Source organism: Seriola aureovittata, chromosome 20 (genome assembly GCF_021018895.1).
Source record: "Seriola aureovittata isolate HTS-2021-v1 ecotype China chromosome 20, ASM2101889v1, whole genome shotgun sequence".
NCBI lineage: Eukaryota > Metazoa > Chordata > Actinopteri > Carangiformes > Carangidae > Seriola > Seriola aureovittata.
The window spans coordinates 7,620,498-7,626,966 of record NC_079383.1 but is presented as its reverse complement, the minus strand read 5'-3'; the positions used below and the strand labels follow the sequence as shown (position 1 = coordinate 7,626,966).

The window sequence follows — 6,469 nt, the reverse complement described above, 5'->3', positions numbered from 1 at the left end:
GATTTATGCTGTTGCTGGTTAACGAAATAAGACTCAATGTGGAGGCTGTTGTTATCACTGTAAACTGCATATGACAGTTTTGGATTTTGTCAGTTTTGGAACCGAAAGCAGAGACAGAGGTACAAAGCTAAAAATGAAAAGTGGTTTTAATGTAACGAACAAGGGAAGAGGAGGTTGGTGGCCGGTGTGGGCTGGAGACTGGCAGACGGGGAGCTACTGTCACAATCCACCTCTGCGCCTACCTGATCTCTCTGGTGTTTTTCCACTCACCCCGCCTCTGTCTCACTCTCCACTCTTCCACACCTCCTCATCAGCCTCACTGTCCCCACTTGTTGCTCCCAGCTGCATTCCATCTCCAATTAAGCCAGTATTTAAGCAGCCTTGTTCCACTCACTCATTGCCAGATTGTTCTCCATATTCATACAAGACTTTCCAGCGTTCATCACCAGACTGACTTCCTGGTATTGACCCCACTTGTTTCTGACCATCCTGCCTCGTCTCTGCCCTGGTAAATGCCTCAGCCTTCTGTCCCTGACCACGAGCTCCGTCTGTGCCCTTCATGGTTCCCATCTGCCTGTCCCTGTGGCTGTTTGGCGTTCCCCAGCTCAGACGTTGCCACGTGAATTTCTCACCTGTCTTACCTGTGGGATTCTCACCGTCAGAGACTCCTGCTTCGTCAACCCGGCTTTCTTCATGGGTTCGACTTGTGAGTACTTCCCTGCTTGTTTCCTAATTCTGCGTTTGGCTCTGATTACCCGCCTGCCTGCTCCTTCCTGGTTTGTCCGCCCCCCTGACTGCTCACCTGGTTCCGATTTTCCTGCTCCCTGCCCCAACTCTGTCCATGAGAGATTGTTGTTTGATTGAAGGGATATTGCTGTCAGGTGTTCCTGACATGTTAAGTGAGTATCAGTGATGGGAGAAGGTGCCTCAATAACCCCAAAGACTGTCAGTTGTTAACACTGGATCGCTGGACAGTAGCATTGTCTGTTTGGTGTATATCTATGACCGATATATTCTACTGTCAGTCTGAGTGTCCTTCATCATGGTGGTTTCTTCCATTTTCTCTGGTTATCAATCCATCAACAGACAGATTATCCTGTGCTAAGGCTGTTTTATTACATCAGAGGAGAACTGGAAGCCTGCAGCCAACTGTTATTTTCATTAAAAGTTGTACTTTGTTTTTTCTACCATTGGAGCCTTCTGTAGCCGTTTAATGGCACGGACTGGAGAATTAGCTCCACCAGCTGTTTATCTTGATGAACCAGCTCCTGGTCTGGTTCTCCTGGACTTGTGAGTTTCCTGTCATCTCTTAACATAAAGACAGAAATACTGATGAAGGAAAATAAATGAAGACAAATGGCAAGGATTTTCAAGCTGGTTTTCATGAGCTGGCTGCTCTGTGTTTGCTGATAATCAGTGCTTACTGTGTGTGTCACTGAACTTTTTCCGTTTATGCCATTGTTGTTCATATTTATTGCTGTAATCCACATCTTTTAATGCTATTCATATTTAGTTGTTCTTCCTGTGTGTCAGTCACTTGAATCAGCATCTCACTGACTGAATGTTTCTCTGCATGTTTGTTCACCTACAGATATTTTATTTATTTTATTTTATTTTTTATTTTTTTTGAATGAATTTGTGAAGGACATGACCCGTAGTCCTCAAAGTGAGTGAGCAACCGGAGTTACTGTCAGTTAATCACAGCTACTGTGAGAAATATTAACCAGTCAGTACAGACTCCCACATGTCTCAGGTCGATTGTACCAGATAACTGCAGAGGCTATTAGCACTGCAGTTGTCAGTTGTCTCCAGCCTCCTTCTCTTCCAAAAAGTTATCTGCTACACCTTTTATGTAAGATGCCTATTCTATAATAAGAAGCAGCTTTTACTCACTTTGCGTTGTATATTTGAATCTGTCCCTGAGGCTTCACATTAATTCTTTGGCTCTGATTGCTTATTGAACTGTGGCCTTGCCTGCATAGCTCTGATTGTGGAAAACAAAAGACATTTTCTCACATTTCTCAGGATGCTGCAGTTGCATTTTGAAAGGAGCCAGTGTCCCGTGGGTTTGAGTCATTCTCAGGATTTTACTCACACTCAAAAGGAAATAACTGGGAGGGACTGAAAGGAGATGATAAGGCATTTGATACGCTGTGTTGAATTATGGAGAACAAAAGCAAAATGTTATCTTTTATCTGAAAAACAAAGCAGGGCACAGATATTCTCTCTGCAGCTGTGCATACTTTGGAAAGACTTTTTATTAAAGTTTTTGCAGCCAGAGGCAAAACTGGGACCTGCATCAACCACTGACTGTATACAGTAAAATCACTAATATTGTACTTTCCTTGACTTTAAAGGCTAAAAGGAGGATCTGACCTTTTTGAAGCTCTCAGCAGCTGCAGGAATCTAGGACAGACTCTTCACATGATCTGTACAGGCGTGTGCTTTCAAAGGTTCTGGTGGCACACAACATCTCGTCGGACAAAAAACCCAGTTTACAGTATACTGTCTCCCATCTGCTCCCAACAATGGTGAGGGATGGTGACTGATCTCTCCCTGTATAAGGGCAATTTACCTGTAGATAAAGAGGAAATACCTTTTTGTCATAGATATGGATTAAAATCCAGAACTTCATTTAAACCATCATGTTCGCCGTGTTTAGTGTAATCAGTATGCTTCTTCTTTTCAGTTGTTTATTGACACCATCTCCCCTTGGATCAGGTAAGGCTATTTCTAAACCTTTAAACTTCTAAACCTTAAAAATGATATAGTGGACATAAAGAAACTATCTTGATGTCTATGTTGAAGAGCAGTTTTAGTTTAGTTAGTTTTTTTTTTTTTTTTTTAGTACTTTAGCCAATAAGAACTCAGTTTAAATTATTTGTAATTCATACGCTGATGTTGCTAAACTCGCAGCGTGGATATAATCTTTCCAAACTATCTACTCCAGAAATAGTTGTAGCTGAAACCTCACTGATGTGTGCTAATAGTGTTAGGGATCTGAAAACAGGCTCTTTAGTGGGCCTAAGAAATTCTGCTAGTTTATGAAGGAGACTGTTCTGTTTTATGTTTCCTGTCTAGGAGGCCAGAGCAGGGTTAGGGGCAGGGCAAAAGACTCAAACTCAGCAGAGCTTTCCTTTCCATTTCCAGAGTAGACCTTTTTCAGGAATGGATGGTGAGATGTGGTCCACAGGATCCAGAGGTTGCTGACTGCAGAGAGAAGGCTGTGAATTTAGGAACACTCACATATTCTACATGCAACTCCAGGTACGAACTACAGTACATACTTCAGTTTAAAAACCTTCACTAGCTAAGACTAAACCTTATTTGTTTTGTTTGTTTGCCCTCTTCTTTATTTTTATTTTTTTAGATAGATACAGTAGTTAGAGGATATAAAGTGTTGGGACTCATCATTCAAGAGACCAGATGTTTCTTTGCCTCCAGTGGACAAAGGAACTCACACCCCACAGTTGCTCATTGTTCACACCTGGGGACGACCCTTCCCTCCCACGGACCCCACTGGCCAGCCAGTGTGGGTCAGCGTGTGACATTTGATCCCCAAGGGTGTCACCAAACAAAACCAGATCTCTCTCTCTTTCTTCCTTCTTGGTTTGCTTTGGAGAGCAGCTCCTGCTCTTCAAATGGCAACAAGGCCCCAGCCCAGGTCAGCTCTGCTACCTCAGAAACCAGCTTTCTCGCCGGCCTGCTCACAGCAGCCTGCAAACACTCTTCTCCTCAACAGCAGCGACCTGCTTCGGATTAACTGAGTGAACCAGATTCTCTTCAGAATCACCAGCTACGACACAAGGCCAGCTGATTTTACAAGCTACAGGAGTCATAGCAGAGTTAGCAAGGAACAGCTAACTCTGTGAGGAGAACAAAGGAGATAACAGCAAAGCAACACAGCCAGACAGGACTTTACTCCACCAGGAAGCCTCCCAACTCACTGGACTTTACAACAACACTGGAAAGGACCTCTGTTTGTTCCAAGGACTGGGTAACGTTAACTGACTGGGCCTAACCTTTCCCAGCACAGCATAGCTAAGCTGCAGAAGTCTTAACTTTGTTAATTTACTTGTTGGTTGGTGTCTTGTTGTTGTAATGTTTGCTTAGGTTGTGGTCAGTCATACAGTTAATTGGGTACTCGTATGTTCACACAGATAGTAGTATGTCTCAGTTCTAGAACCTGCTAACCTCCTCCCTCTAACCTGGTACCTTTTTAGATTACATGAGCTAGGCTAACAAAGAAACTCACACCTTCCCTCCCACACACACACACACACACACACACACCAGGTGGTCTCAGCGGCCATTTGAGTAGTTTCTTTGTTTACCGCCATCTTGTGTAGTCTTCTTTGTTCAGGTCATGTGGTCACAGTGACCGCTTTTAATCGGCCATCTTGCCTTTGTTTGTGTCCCCACAGACACACACACCTGTATATACTAGATAAGTCATTGTGTTTTACTCTGCTCCATTGTAAATAAATGCCTTTAAGTATAACTACTGGTGTGTTTAATGTTGCACAAGCGTGAATATTGCCAACCTTTACTTTGTAGAATTCCAATCCTTCAACTTTAACTTACTGTTATGGTAATTTGGTTATAGTTAGTAAACTAATTGTTAATCAGAGTGGCATATTAATGGTAATAAATTGAGACTAAAACCATATTGGCTATTTTGCCTATTAGTTTAGGCTGGTGCCCCGAGGACTTTAATTAATTTTAAAGTTATTATTTAACATTAATATTTTTCTTAATTTATGATAAATTGATAGCAACCAAAATCCAACATATTTGGTGTCCAGCTCATGAAGTAGAGCTCAAACCCAACAAAAGCTTTTCACTGTTTGTTCAGCTTGTGGCTAAAAATCAGCAGATGTGTTCCTGCTCCACATCACACAGTGGGGTCTCAAGCTCAGAGGGAGACAGAGAAAAATAAACACACTATGGAGTGTGTTTGTGTGCATGTGAGCTTGAGTATGCTTTCTGTCTGACCTAATGAATTCCTTTTTCAGTCATTTCCAGAGCTTTAGATTTAGAAATAAGACAGTGGTGGCTGTCTTTAGCTCACCAAAACACAAGAATCAATATAATGGGAAGACACCATCACAAAACACAAGTATATTAGAATTACTGCCTTGCGTTTGTATTCCCCTGCCAAAAAGCCAGGTTGCAGCAAATATGGTCACAATCTCCCTCATCCCAGCATTGAATAATAGCCAGAAGTGTTTTTGCGTAATATTATAACATCACAGTGAAGTTCATCTTTGACCCTTTGAATATCAAATGTCATAATTTTATCCTTTTTAAAAATTTTTGTTTAATTGTGTCATAATTAGCATATGAATGGCCATGACCTTTGATCACCAAATTCTAGTGTAAATTTGTATGAAATTCCTTCCAGGCGTTACTGAAATATCATGTTCACGAGAATGGGACGTAGTGACTGACAACCCGAAAACAAAATGATTCAAAAACATTATAAATTGAGATAAAACCAGGAACATAACACACATTTTTCTTCCACTATATGAAAATAAAGTGAATGATATCTGTGAAAGTTCAGAAGTGACTAGCTGTTATTGTATCTGAACTTGAATTGAAAGTTACAGTCAACTCTTTGTGAGACCCCACTGACTCACTGAGTATGTTGCAGTGTTCAGACGAACTGGATGCCACCACATTAAAAGTACAACACAATTAACGGCATTGACCACAGTGTGACCCTGAGGAAACAAAGGGAACAAGCCTCAGAACACATGACCCTTGCATCACCGTGTGTAATTATAACATCCCACATAAAAGGCACCTTTGTTTCAGGGAGTAGGAGACTGCACCGACCCACTGAGGGCTGTGAGTGGGACAGTTTCACCAGGCTGATTTGTTGTTGTGTACTTCATGTTGTGTTGATTACAAAAGCTGCTGACCCTCAGTCGTGTGGCCATCAATGAACAAGTATCTAAACAAATTTGCAGTCATTGTGGATGTAATTAAGCAAAGGGTCAGATCCAGGCCATCTGGACTCTCAGGAAATATTGCATTACAGTACTGTGGCATCCTCAGTGGCTAATGTATATTTATGAGCAGTTTGTTTTAATTTTTCAGTTCAGCTTTAGAAATGTCATCACGATCAGTACAAATGGTTTCAATTCAAGTGTGACAATTGTCACTGATTCACTTACAGAAATGATTCATTTAGTAGATGGATGCGTCAGAAACCTGCGTTTATACCTGATGTTCACATTCACTCATTCACTGGGTGATAGACTGTTGGTCCATGATAGAAACACTGTAAAACACCCCCCACCCATCCGACATAACACAACCATAAACCATGTGTGGTTTATCATTTGATATCATTTCATAATTTTGTTGTCCGTTTGTGAGAATTGTGAGGAAAACAATGATATGATATTAATGTTACAAACGACTTCACCAGAAATGTGGAAACAGTTGAGTCTTCAGTTTG

The 6,469-nt window shown here is 41.5% G+C and overlaps 1 long non-coding RNA gene across 1 annotated transcript; it reads left to right on the top strand.

Annotated features, from left to right (window-relative positions):
* The first annotated feature begins 2,205 nt into the window (after nucleotides 1–2,205).
* Nucleotides 2,206–4,495, top strand: LOC130161413 (uncharacterized). The gene is made up of 4 exons (XR_008826145.1): nucleotides 2,206–2,531; nucleotides 2,690–2,721; nucleotides 3,151–3,267; nucleotides 3,371–4,495. It is a non-coding gene; the product is annotated as an uncharacterized LOC130161413 (long non-coding RNA).
* The last annotated feature ends 1,974 nt before the right edge of the window (nucleotides 4,496–6,469 follow it).